This window comes from Cryptomeria japonica, chromosome 4 (assembly GCF_030272615.1).
Source record: "Cryptomeria japonica chromosome 4, Sugi_1.0, whole genome shotgun sequence".
Lineage (NCBI taxonomy): Eukaryota > Viridiplantae > Streptophyta > Pinopsida > Cupressales > Cupressaceae > Cryptomeria > Cryptomeria japonica.
Window position 1 is genome coordinate 468,297,095 of NC_081408.1, and position 14,490 is coordinate 468,311,584.

Sequence of the window (14,490 nt, forward strand, 5' to 3'; positions counted from 1 at the left end):
TAACAATCTTCAGTTATGATTTTGGTCTATCTTATCCTGTCGCATCAATGTGCGTGTTCATTTGTCATCATTTTGGACATCGTCAATCCTAATTAGGGTTTTGTCCTCTTTTCAATCTTGTCATCTTGCGATTGATTTATCATCGATTATTGTCATTTTCAATCTTGTCATCTGGCGATCGATTTGTCATCGATCGTTGTCATTTTCAATCTCATCGTTTTGCGATCGATTTGTCATCAATCGTTGTCATTTTCAATCTTGTCATTTTGCGATCAATTTGTCATCGATCATCGTCCTTCTCAATCATGTCAATTTGGATCAATTAGTCATTGTTCCTCATCAATTGGTGCATTTATCAATCAAATCATTTATCAGCATTGGTCATTTATCAAGTCAGAATCATGATCAAATCAATCCTACATCAAGACCTAATTGTCATCCTTGCATTTCTAATTCATCTTCTAGGGTTTTTATGATTTGTTCATTTAACCTTGTTGGTCATTTTCCCTCTAGGTTAAATAATTTGTTTATTTATCCTAAGTCTTCTTGTCACAATTAAATGTTTATTTAATTGGCTAACTAATTTCTCCTCTCTTTGTGAATTAATTAATGAATGAAAAATTATTAATTAATTTACCTAATTTTCCAATTTACTAATTTATCCTAATTCCTAATTTTCTAATTATCATCAATTTTCTAATTTACTAATTTCTAATTCATCTAATTTTCTATTTTCTCTAATATTTCTCCTAATTTCATGGGAATGACATAGCAAATTTGTCATAATTTGTCAATCAATCAATTTTGCATAGCAACCTTGTCAATTTGTCACAATTTATCAATCAATCAATATTGCATAGAAAGTGTCAATTTGTCATATTTGTCATTCTTGATTTGAAATTTCCTTTCAAATCTCTTCATGCTAATCTTGTCATCTCTCCAATTTGTCTATAAATTGGATGAATTTCTTCAATCAAAGATCCCAATTGATCACATTTTCGGATCCCCGAATCAATCACGCTTCTAGTATTCTTGCACTACCGTCTTGTCAATCTTGCTTTCATATTATGCTTATGCACTTGAAGGTGAGATCCACAAAACAAAGCAATTTGAAGGAGAAAGAAGGACAATGGAGAATCATGGAGGAGACATCCGCATTTGTGATGGTTTCTGTTTGAATTGAATGTTTCATTTCCATATCTCTATTGAATGTTTGTAGGTTTTGTTATCATTGCAATCTAGTTTTGTGATTGAGCTAGTTTAATTTTGATTTGCTTTGATGATCTCCAAATTCCTATCTACACTAAGTATTGTTTCATCAAAGTTTGTTGTAGAGCGATTTTCTTCAGGCGAATAATCAGGTTTCTTATGCTTTTCTTGATAACTCTTGGTTTGTTCTCAAATACTGTTGTGCGAATTAATTCATTAGAGATATGTGCTATCTTCTAGTGGTATAATTGTTTGACCAAAATGGCACCTAGAAGAGAGTTTACAGGGAAAGTGAATTACCAGGACTGAAATATCTGTGATGATTTTTTAGAGAAATTAACCATGTCCACCAATGCTTGGGCTAAGGCCAAAGAGCTAGTACCTAAGAACCCTCGTCTAAAAATTGGAGATGGCCTTTATGATAAGGGTAATTGGTTGAGGGACCTTGAAATAGGATTGTTAGGCATAAGACTCTTCAAATTTGGTTTTGGGCAGAGGAATTCCCTAGCTCCTTTGAATGGCATATGGGAGCAAGATATAGGAAAGCTTGTGGTCCTAGGTGTTTTTATGGATGTAGATCTATTAGCCTTGATTACACAGAATTATGAATCTATGGCAAGATGCATCAAGAACATAAAGGGACTAGTCTTGATTGAGATAAATGAAGATGAATTCAGGAAAGTGTTTAAACTCAGCGAGTCCTCCAATTTGTTAGAACCTATTGACTTTGAGTCATTAGTCTAGGTTTACAACACACAAAGGGATCATCTTAGAAGTGGCCCATTGAAAGAATTATTTGTAAAGATAGGGGGGTTAACAGTTGTAGGCCCCAGCACAATGGAACCATTCTCTCTCAACCTATTCACTCTAAGAGCTAAGGGTATGTATTGGGCATTATGCCATATTTTTGGAGAGGATGCTGAAAAGAATATGCCAACCCATTATATGTTAATGATTGCAAAAATTCTAAACCCCTCCCTAGAAATAACATTTGATTATGCCTCATACCTTACTGATGCAATTCATAAAGGGCTAGTAGGAATAAAAAATGGTAAGGTGGATGGGCCATTTGGATGGTACTCCATGTTAATGCATATGTTTCTATTCAAAGGGGCTGATTATTTTGGAAAGGAGATGGACCTGATTAAGGTCAAGGATAAAGAGGAGATGCCAGTGCAATTGTGGAGTACTATTCTATCTTGGGATAGAGAAGATGCAAGTTATTTAAAGTTTGATAGATGCTTTGCAACTAAAATTAGGATTCTTCTATGCAGAGAAAACCCTAGAATTCCTAAGGCTCTTTTGGAGTTTCTTAGACCAAAGCAGTTTGCAGAGGATATCAAGATTGTTCACAGTTGGGGAGACATATATTTGTACCCTATGTCTACTATTTTTAGAGTGTTTAGATCTAGAGGCACCCCCTTTTTACTACCCTATCAGGTCCCATTGAAGATAGGGATTGCAGAATTCCTGAGACAAATTGGGGGAGTACAAGAAGCAGAGCTAATGAATAGAGGTAAAGGGAATATTTTCCCAACTATTACCATGGCTCACCATTTTGTGATCACTAAGGGTGGATGGAGATTTTTTGAAGAATTCTTTAAGCCATATAGGCTGTCTACTGCAGTGTCAAGATGTGGAGACCCAGAGGATTTTTTCAATGGCATGTTAAGAAAAAGAGCAGTGTGCAAGGGTAGGTCACATCAATTTTAGTTCCCAAAAGATCTGATTAGAAATGAATTTAGCTTAGATGAGAAATAACTAGGGAAGGAGAAGTGGGTGTCATATAAGAAAACCCTTGATTTTATCTATCAATTTGACACTGGCTATGACCCCCTTTCTAGCTTCAATCCCTTTGAGGAGAAAATAAAATTCTTGATTCTTTATTTTGAAGATCTCATGCAGACCTTAAAAGAAAAGAGGGAGGTCATAATGCAAAATGAGCCTGATAAGGCTAAGATGGTATTGGCTAAGCCTGCCTTTGCTAGAGATATCCCATGTGGTGACTATGTAATGCACAAAAGGTCAAAGTACACTATGATAATGCTAGTGATAGGTGAGCCTTCCACTTCAAAAGGGAAGAGGAAAATTGAAGATGTCATTGACATCCAGGATTCCCCTAAGAAGCAGAGAGTGGGAAAGGAAATTGAAACTAATGAGCCTCAATATTCTCCATCTCAGTCTCCTATCCACATTGGAGATGAACAAGCTGTGGCTAAACAATTATTGCATTTAGGGAGTCTCGGTGAGATTGCCTATACCTATGAGGAGACCCAAGAGGGGATGCCCGAAGAGCCACCTAATGTTGAAATGGATTTGATTGATGGTGAGCTAAAGGGCCAAGAAATGGACCTTACTATTAAGCAAGCTAGTGAAGAATTCCTAGCTGACAGTAATTTTGTCACATCGGGAGCTTTTATACAGTTTCTATGGAAGTAAAATATTGATCAATTCAAGACTAGATGTGAATAGAGGAAAAGTGAACAGCCTCTTAAAATTACAACTCAGGTAGAAGAAGAGGTTAAGCAAGAAATGATGGAGGAGTTCAAAGCAATCACCCCTGAGAAAGGAAGAGAAATGGTAGCAAAGGCTGGTGTGTTGATTCTCCCTAAATGGGATATAGTTGATGCCTTAGCGCTTGATGCAGTGAGGAAAGAAACAAAGCCTATGGAAGGAGTGAAATTCAACAAAGATAATGTTTCTCTTGTCATGTATTATTTAAAGAAGGATGAAAATAGAAGAAGGAAGGATGCATCAGATTCTAGCCTCTTAGGAGGCATGATAGTTAAAAGAGTCCAAGACACAGGGGTAGTGGAAGATGCAAGCACAGTCCTAGAGACTGCAAAATTCAATGTTGCGGTGGCAGAGAAAGAGGCATAAGAAAAGGATAATCTCCAATTGAAGTTGGATACTATTTTAAAAGCTTACAATGATGCTAAAGAAGGAATAGCCAATAGAGACAACATAATTGCTAGACTCCAGAGTCAACTGGTAGGTCAATATCATCCCGGTGAATCTTCTACACTCATGATAGCCTCCTCTCCAACAAGACCCCCTCCTACTAGTCCCATCATTGAATATCCCCCTTCTCCTATGCCTTCTAGTTCCCAATTACCTGAAAATGTCCAACATGAGTTGGAAAAATTGAAACAAGCTCAGATATTGTATGCAAACAAATATGAGGAGAAGGTGAAAGCCACCATCTTGAAGTTTGTTGACTCAATCAAAACCTCCAATGTATACATAAATATGAAGAGGATTCTTGAGATTTTGATCAAATTGAGAGAAGAAGAAGCCACTTTGGAACCAATCCTGAATAAGTGGGTGCCTAGAGGTAAAGAGTTAGAGCTCATGTGTTCTTCCCATGCAGATGTAGAAGAGAATGATAATCTAAGGTCCACATGTGAGTTTATAAAAGAGATGAATATTCTTTCAGTGGAAGGAGCAGGTATAAAAAGAAAAGCCCAACTTTATAGGAAAGAATATGCAAATCATAAATTTGAAATGTTTCCAGGAGGTTTCATTGGTCTTGTCTAGCTAAAGGAAGAGAAGACTTGGTTAAAGGAGGTGGACCACAATTTGTCCCTAAGGATCAATCAGATTATTAGTACTGATGACACATCCTTATTTGTCCAAACAATTGAGGAAATCGAAAAAGTGAAATCTTATTATGGTTTCATAGAAATAGAGATTGGGCATGTACGAGTCACTTGGAAGAGGCTAGAAGATATGAAACAGAAGATTGCTAGTTTTACTTGGCCTAGTGATGATGTGTATCAGGAGTGGAAAGATAAGTATATGGGACAAAAAGAAGATGCTCATGAGTAGTTACAGGAGGTTGCAATAGAACAACAAGCAGAGGAAGCCACAAATGTTGAAAAGGACTTATAACCGCTTGTTGAAAACGACTGGTTGTTTGTAACAAACTTTCTTTTGAAGGGTCCAAAGCTTGTATGCATCCATACTATTATAAATGGATACTAGGACTCCTAAAAAAATGATCGCAAGTAATTGTAAGAAAACACTGCAGAAATTTATCTGAGCTTTTTTCTAGTCTTATGGAGAATACTCTGAGTTTTGTAATATTTTCTTCAAATTAATATCAATATACAGACTAGAAATAGTGTATATACATAAATGTGCATAGCAGTCATAGGGAAACTCATGTCAAATGTGCAACTCAATACAATAAATAATCTTAGTTTGTAGCCCTATAGCATCATAATGCAGTCCTTGACCAAGTATGCCTACAAGAAACATCTAGTTCTATTAAGGCACAAGCATCAAAGTCAGAGGTTATGACAACTAGTGAAAAACATCAAGAACAAAAATTTTAGTCTCAAGAATTAGGAGTTGTAATAAAAAAACTTACAAGGATGAGGCATATTCATAACTTTTGCAGTCCCACCTTGGATATCAACACTAGAAGCAACTCATATTGTTCGTGTAAAGACAAGACAATATGGGAGTTCATTATACCCAGCAACTTGTGGTGTTGTTGTTCATGTTGGCTCTATTGGACCCTGCAATTAAGATTCAATATACATTATTCAATAAGATTAACTATGCAACATAATGAAATATTGAAAAGTGTGTTACCTTGTTGAGCTTTGCTTGGTTTCAAGAATAGTTTAATATTCTCTACTTAACAGGGCCAACCACATGAAGGTGGAAGCTCATTTGGCCCCTCCCCCCCCCTACTAACATCACTCTAAATTCCCCGTTAACATCTTATAACATTCATTCATTAATTCTTTCTACCATTAATAAAATATAGCATTCATTCATTAATATCACATAATGTTCATTAACACATAACATTGATTAACATTAATTAACATGCAACATTCATCAATATTAATTAACACATATCATCCATAACCATTAATTAGCACATAATTACATTCACTAACACATAAAAATCAGTCATTATCAAATAAGTTAGATTACAATCATTTCTTTCTTTGTTTTTTCTTTGAAGCTATGAAAATACTAAGTGGAACATCGATGTCTTCATCATTTCCCTCTCTGTAGATGTTCCGCCAACTACTCGTGATCTCAATGTCTGCCTAGTCCTATACTGAGGATGAGGACATTGAAGCGAAGGGGGGTCCTCTGCAATAACAAAGAAATGGATTAAATTCAAAAAAAAAAATATTATTGTTACAAGTATTTCATTAATTTAGAGAACATAATTGTTGTGCTCTTTACCTGATGGGGCCACATCATTTTGTGTAGCCTCAACCTCAACATGCTGAACACCACGGTCCTCTTCACCTGAGTGGGGAACATCACGTTCTTGAGGTTGTGTACCTAGATCATGCTTCACTTGCTCACCACTGACTACATGCTCTAAAATATTAACAAGAAAGGTTACATTAATTACTACTCTAATTACAAATTAAGATGTTTAATTGTATTAATAGCTAAATAAATAAATTTGAATAGCAAATGAATACCTCCACTACTGGGATGCACATCTGGACGTTCATGTGCAGGTGGTGTTTCACAATTAGTATGCTACATTCCAATGACATGCACATTGTTATCATTGCTTGCTTATTTAAAACAAATATAGTCACTTTATGTTGGAACTCAACATCAATTAGATTATTGGTAAAGTATTCAATTTGAAACAACTTTCATTTACCATATTTGCCTGTGTGATGGATGCACTCAAATATTGTGTATGCCCACTCAATTCTTATAGCTGATAAACCACGACTGAATAGCCTTGCTAGTAGACAATTCTCTTGTCATCTTCTGTGGGTGCTCTATTAAATTCAGAGCCCTGCATTTTTTATTGGTACTGTGAATTTTGCTTGCATTGTTTGATAAAAAAAAAATATTTGCAATTTATTAATATTTTGAGACAATATGTGAGTTTACATGAGATACTTACAATTTGTGCAGTAAGTTTCATGTAACCACCAGAGCCGAGTTTGTGTTGCCCGTGCTTTTCTTGCCTTGCCTTGGTTGCCTTTGACGTGTCACTCAATCTATAAATTTTTTGAAATATGTTAGATTATATAAATATAAAGAGTAATTAATTAGTACATAATTACATTCTTAATAGTATCCCGTACCTTCTTCTGGCGTCTGCTGGTGTATTTCCTTTTTTCCTTTCAATTCTCTCCTTGGCATCCAAAATCAGGTCCTTCCACTCCCTCTCTAGAATCATGGGGTGACGCTCGTACTTTAGGTTCCTCTCCAAATGGGTCCTGTATTGGTCCCTCACATACTCTAGATATGTGCCAGCTTTTTCAAGGAGCTTGGTTTTGTCAAAGGTGTCATTTCCAAACCACTCAACCATTTGGTTTGTCAATTCATCTTTTAACCTTTTTTCTTGGTCATTCCACCTTTTAAAGAAAAAACAAACCTATTAGATTTAGAAATGAACTGAAGCTACATTTATTACACTTCAAGAAATGGATCAAAGGAAAAGTATTCTAGTAATGATATGAAATCAAAAGTGGATAAGGGTTAGTTCACATATGATATACTACCTTTTACGTATGGTGGGCCCAAATATTTGCAATGCAATGTCACTAAGATTTTTATAGAAAATATCATTGCCTGCAAAAAATTCACGAGATCAATATTAGTCCAAAACGAGTGATCATAAAGTAAATTACAATTAGAGTATATATAATAATAATTTTAAAGTACCTGGAACCTTTTGTATCTTTAAGGGAAGCATTTCTTTGTCGCTCACCACGAATGTGGCCTGCAATTTTCCCATACTAGCAATACGAGAAGATCCAGGAAACGATGCTTTGTTATCAGCAGTAGTCACCTGTGGCACATCCTCATGTGCATCTCCTCCTACAAAAAATGAATCCACTATGAATTGGCATTAGAATTCAAGAAAGAACGCTTGAAGGGAAATAAACACATGACAGAAGATAGAGAAAAAGAGGGATCTACCAATAGTGGGTGGGCCAATATGACATGCACTAGAGGATGTCTGCATGCTACGTGTTGTCGACATTGCAGTCAACAATACAGGTGAGGGTGACCTTTGATGAGGCAGCGTCAATATTTGCACAGTAACATTGACAACACCTAAAGAGTAATACATTAAATATATCAAACATTAAATACATGAAAAGTGCAAGAATTGTAAACAAGGATGAACCTTTATTTTGAAAATTGATAGTATCAAGTATGAAGTGTTTTGGGTACTTAGAGTGATAAGCCAAGCAAGTGATAATACAAGAAAATCATCATCACCTGATCTTGCAACACCTTGATCGTAGGAATGACTTTGTTGAGGGTGGATAAATTACTGTAAAAACAATATGTACATATTTTAGTTAATGACATAAAAAGAGAATAAAATATAAACCATTATTGAAATTTTGTTATAATTAAAGCTTTCATTACTGCTTACTTGCAAGTTTTCTGCTATCTTATACAATAATTCCACCCTCTGTCATATCTCATCAGTGGTAGGATGCACGGCTGCCAAAGCAACAATCTCTTTTCTAATTTTTATAAGAGGCATTTTAAAGAATTTCACAAGGTCAGTGGGATCTTCATGGTCATCATTGCTTAACCCTAATGATTCCACATCCATAGAAAGGTGCTCAGGTACTGCAACTCCCTTTCCCTTTCCTCGAACATCCATTTGTGTCAAGAATATCATTAACAATTACAAAATTAGTATAAATCACTAAAAAAAAGAACATAATAATGTAACAGTTTGCTTCTACCTAATTTGTACAATTACAATGAGGTTTATCTGCTGGGTAGAAATGTTGCAAGGTACATCTCTGTCTACGATATGTGATGGATCCATGTCGGCCTGTGAGAAAGAAAAAATATTAAAAACGTTAGCGAAATTACATCATACACAACATGAACAACATGAACTTTGTAGACAGAAAGAGTATTAAATAATAAAAAGATGTTGTCATCAAAATCATTATAAATTTTGTAATTCCTTACCTTTACTTTATGTAGACTATGCAGGATCCTCAACTAAATGGTCACATAAATAGTCACATAGCTAATAAACAATCCAATTTCCATAAATAAACACAGTTTAAAAATTGTCACATAAATAGTCACACCCCCTATCTCCATCTCCATATTAAAAGGTGCATCATGAAATAATTATGTAATGGCATTAGAATTCAAAACAAAATGAATTAATTATGTAAAAAAAATTCTATCAAGAAGTCAATATTCAATAGATAATATACTAATCGCATTCCTCATACATTTCATTCCTCATCATCATGAACATCATCATCATCATCATCATCATCATCATCATCATCATCATCATCATCATCATCATCATCATCATCATCATCATCATCGTCATCGTCATCATCATCATCATCAACATCTTCACCATCATCATCACCATCATCACCATCACCGTCATCATCATCAGCATCAGCATCATCATCATCATCATCATCATCTTCTTCTTCTTCTTCTTCTTGTTCTTCTTCATCGTCATTGTGAAACTATCGATCATGATCATCATCCACTTCATCTTCTACTTCTTCGGTATCTTCTTCTTCCATCACATTATACTTTATCGGCCTTCTTCTTGGATCATGTCTAACAACAAATGACCAACCTGGTTTATGTGGAACCTCAGAGTAAAATACTTGCTCACATTGGCTTGGAAGAACATAGGGCTCATCCCCAACTGGTTCAAATGACGTTGTATTTAGCATTATAAAACCATTATCATGTTCAATAACCGTTCTATTAGGATCATTTTTATTCAATCATAGCCTGTACCATTTGACGACGAACAAAACTAATTTGAAGGAATTAAAGTCACACTCAATTATATCATCCAAAATGCCATAGTATCAATTTTGAGACTGATGAGGATGAATGTCATTTATCAATGAAATATTTGTCACCTCAAAAACTGTAGTGATGCCAGAATCACAAGTTTTTTTCATGTCATCCAACTTTTCTATGCGAAATTTATGACCATTGCAGCACATAGCATTGTGGTGTTTGACCTGCGATATTTCAAACATGTAAAATTTATTGCATTGTGAGTTAATAAACATATGGGTGATTAATAAATTTATACGTACCTGTTTATCTCTTAAACCATATGCTAAATCAATTTCCCTTTGCGTAACATTGGAATCTCCATTATGATGTGCTTCTTTAACCAATGAAGCCACACCTTCCCATGTTAACGTGCATCTAGAATATTGACAATGTTCAATCCATACCGTCATCCAATCAAGATTGTTTGCAATATATAAATGTAGTGCATCCCACTCTCGACCAACTATACAAAAAATAAATAGACGTCTTACAATCGATTTATTTTGAAGATTAAGAATTAATTAACTACAATAACATCTTCTAATTACCTCTCACTTTCCTCAATCTACCTTTCCTCGTCAAGTACTCTCCTTTGAATTTGTTAATGGTGTTGGGATCCCAAATGCGATCCACGTGGATCTTTGCTGCAAACATAGGAAGATATTCAGAAATGTACACCATAGTCTGGTATACCATATATCCATCCACCATATAACCCTCAGGATGTGCTCTTTGTCGAACCAAAGCCTTGAAAAATTTCAAGTGCCTCTCAACCATCCACATTGACCTAGTATGTACAGGTCCACACAATTCAATCTCCTCAACTTGGTGTATGAGGTAGTGTTCTTGTGCATTGAAAAAAGCTGGAGGTAGACACTTTTGCATTTCACACATTAAATGAGGAATTTTTCTCTTCCAATATTTTATATCGTCTTTATGGATTTCTTTACATGACAACCACCTACAAGGTATTCAAGATGCAAAAAAATATATTACATAAGAAGTAAAAAAAATCTCAAATATAATATCTATACAATGAACTAAACAAATATCACTACTTACCTTATGTATTTTCCAAGATCATATATGACTTGCTTGACATTATTGTCAAAGTCGTCTGGGAGAGATAGAGGTAGAATGTACTACAACATTTATAAAATTATCTTTTCATTTTTTTGTAACATAATGAAAAGTACACATACACTTAGTACTTAAATACATACTAAAAACACAAGAAGATGAATTACCTTAATGAAGGTATGCCAATCATGCATTTTCATCCCTGGCCCAAATTCACTTTTCTTTGATATGAGATTGTTTATGTTCATAGCAAGTCCTTTGGGAAATCGAATTTTTCATATGACTTCTTTTATAGCATTGCTTTGCTGGTCCATTAATAACCAAGGAAGCTCACTTATATTAATCTGGTCTCCATGGCTATTTGATTGAATGACATTTATCATTGCATGATTGGAATCCTAAATGTCACTACATATTTTGACAATTTTTTCTTTGTCACGCCTTCCATCCAATATTTTCCATAATGTCTCTGTTATATTCTTTCCAATATGCATAATATCAAACAAATGAACAATTTGTAACTGCTCATAGTAGGGCAACCTACTAAATTGTCGGGGATAACTTTTTATTCCCTTAGGAAGGTGGTCATTTATGCCTTCATGACCATCATGACCATCAATCACATCATCAGTAAACAAAACAAAATAGAAAAAGATGTTTTATGACAAACCAATAGATGGAATGGCATTACCTTGATGATTAATTCTATTATATTCCAACTTCCACATGTGAGGTGCCATTCTTCATGGCTTTGATGTATTCTCTAAATTTAATTATAAATATTGCAGTAAAATGGTCATAATAATTATGTAATGTTTTTGTTCATTCGATTAGGTAAGTACCAAGTTAAAGATATGAATGTATATATCGAGCCTCTTATCGACTGTATGTCAACTTTAGACTCAATCCAAGAAGAGCTATAACTAATATGCGATATATAGATTTATGATCTCTATAATATAACAATCCAATAATTATGTTTCCACGCATCTATACCACAACACAAACATCATGCTAGTGTTCAGCCATAGCAATTGATATCCTAATTATAGAATGTGAAATATGTACATAACTATGAATAAAGATTAAGAAAAATAGAGAAAGATGCTTATTGCAAACATAAATGACTAATGGACAAGAATTGAATTCATTGTAGATAGTTTTGAATATCAAATTCACTTATTTGTGTGCATTTAGTAACTCATGTACTTGTGGCCAACCATTTATCTCTTTCATAAATTAAACACTTATTAATAACATTAAATGGCCGAGTAATTATGTTTTAGTAGAAATTGAAAATAAAATATTTTATTTCAGGACAGCTCACACTATTCCCTATCATATTTTAGACTCTTGGTTTTGCTAGTAGTGGTTTGATGTCTTTGGAGCTGATCATTGCATTTATTTAGTTACATTTGCAAGCCTACTCCCAGCTTGTGCCAAAATGGGAGCTTTGGAACAGGGTATGGACATCCATCAAAGCATAAAAGATAGAGGAATTTTGTCAGATGTAGTTGCAATTGCACAAAATGGATTTGTTGAGAAGGCTTTAGAAACTTTCAAGCAAATGCAATTGGCAGGTGTAAAGCCAAATTCCATGACCATTGCTACTATCCTCCCTGCCTATGCCAAAATGGGAGATTTGGAACAGGGTATGGACATTCATTGAAGCATAAAGGATAGAGAAATTTTGTCAGATGTTGTAGTTGTAACTGCCTTGGTAGACATGTATGCAAAATGTGGAAGCATAGAAAAGGCACGTGAACTATTTGATAGAATACTTGAAAGAAATGTTGTCTTGTGGACTGCAACAATTGCTGGATATGCACAAAATGGATTTGTCGAAAAGGCTTTAGACACTTTCAAGCAAATGAAATTGGAAGGCATAAAACCAAATTCCACAACCTTTGCAAACATCATCCCTACCCGTGCAAAAATGGGAGCTTTGGAACAGGGTATGGACATCCATCAAAGCATAATGGATAGAGGAATTTTGTTAGGTGTTGTACTTGCAAATGCCTTGCTTGACATGAATGCAAAATGTGGAAACATGGATAAGGCTCGTGAATTGTTTGATATGATGTCGCAAAGAGATGTGATCTCATGTGAACAATCAACACATGCATATACGAGAGGAAGGGATTGCTGATACAAAATTGAATGCTCACTCCTCAATCACAGTTCTATAGTTTTACGAGATTAAACTAGGACAATTAACCACCACATGTATATTTTTTGCAACATGAAATTAAAAACTAGGGCAATTTGAAACTACCTCCTGCATGGGATTGCCTTCAACGGGTTTGATGTTCTTGGGGGTTGAAGTCACCCTGGACACCTATGTGGGATTGCAATTCACAAATGAATTCCCCACCTCTTTTTTAATTTTTTAATGGCCACTGTCATTGGAATTACGATGAACTCAAGCACTTTTTTGAAAAAAAGAAAATCCTCATTGCTAATGCCTTCTTCGTTGAAACCAAAAGGGTAATTTCTATCGGAATTATGATGAATGTAGGAATTTTTTCAAAAAAAATCAAATTTGGCCACAATATACCTTTCCCATTGGAAACCTCAGTCGAAAATCTAGTCCAAATGTATTAGTGGGAGTATCCAAGTTGAGGGAACTACTATGTACAGAGTAGTGAAGAAACTCAAAAGTGTAAAGGACAATAAAAGACTCTGGAATAAATCTAGCTTTGGGAACATTTTTGAGGCCAAAGGAAAAGTCCAGGATGACCTTAAGAAAATACAGGTCCAAATTCAGAAGGATGGTTTTAGTACTGTGTCTATTGCTGAAGAAAGTGAGATCCTTAAAAAATACCATGAAATCATTACTAAGGAGGAAACTTTTTTGGAAGAAGAGATCAAGATGCATTTGGCTAAAGGAAGGAGGTAGGAATACAAGATTTTTTCATATGGTGATGATCAAACATAAAGCAACAAATAGGATCACTAAATTGGCAATGGATAATGTGAAGATGGTCAAGGAGGAAGAAATAAGGAATGAGGCCAAAAGGTACTTTTCAGAACTTCTAAGAAGGGATCATAGGTTGGATGCTGATGCTCAATCTTCTTTTCTTCAAAAAATTTTGTGTCTCATAGATGAGCAGATGAATTCCCCCCTTTCTTCAATTCCTTCGATTTTGGAAATAAAAAATGTTTTTTTTTTTTATGGTAACAAAGCCCCTGGTCCAAATGGCTTCTGCATGTTCTTTTTCCAAGATTTCAGGGACATTGTTGGGAAAGATGTTTCCAACAAGGTCAAGAAATTTTTTGGGGCTAGAAGACTTTTGAAAGAAATTAATGGCACTTTCATTGCACTTATCCCCAAAATCCAAGGTGATGACTCCATGGACAAGTTCAGACCAATCAGTTTATGCAATT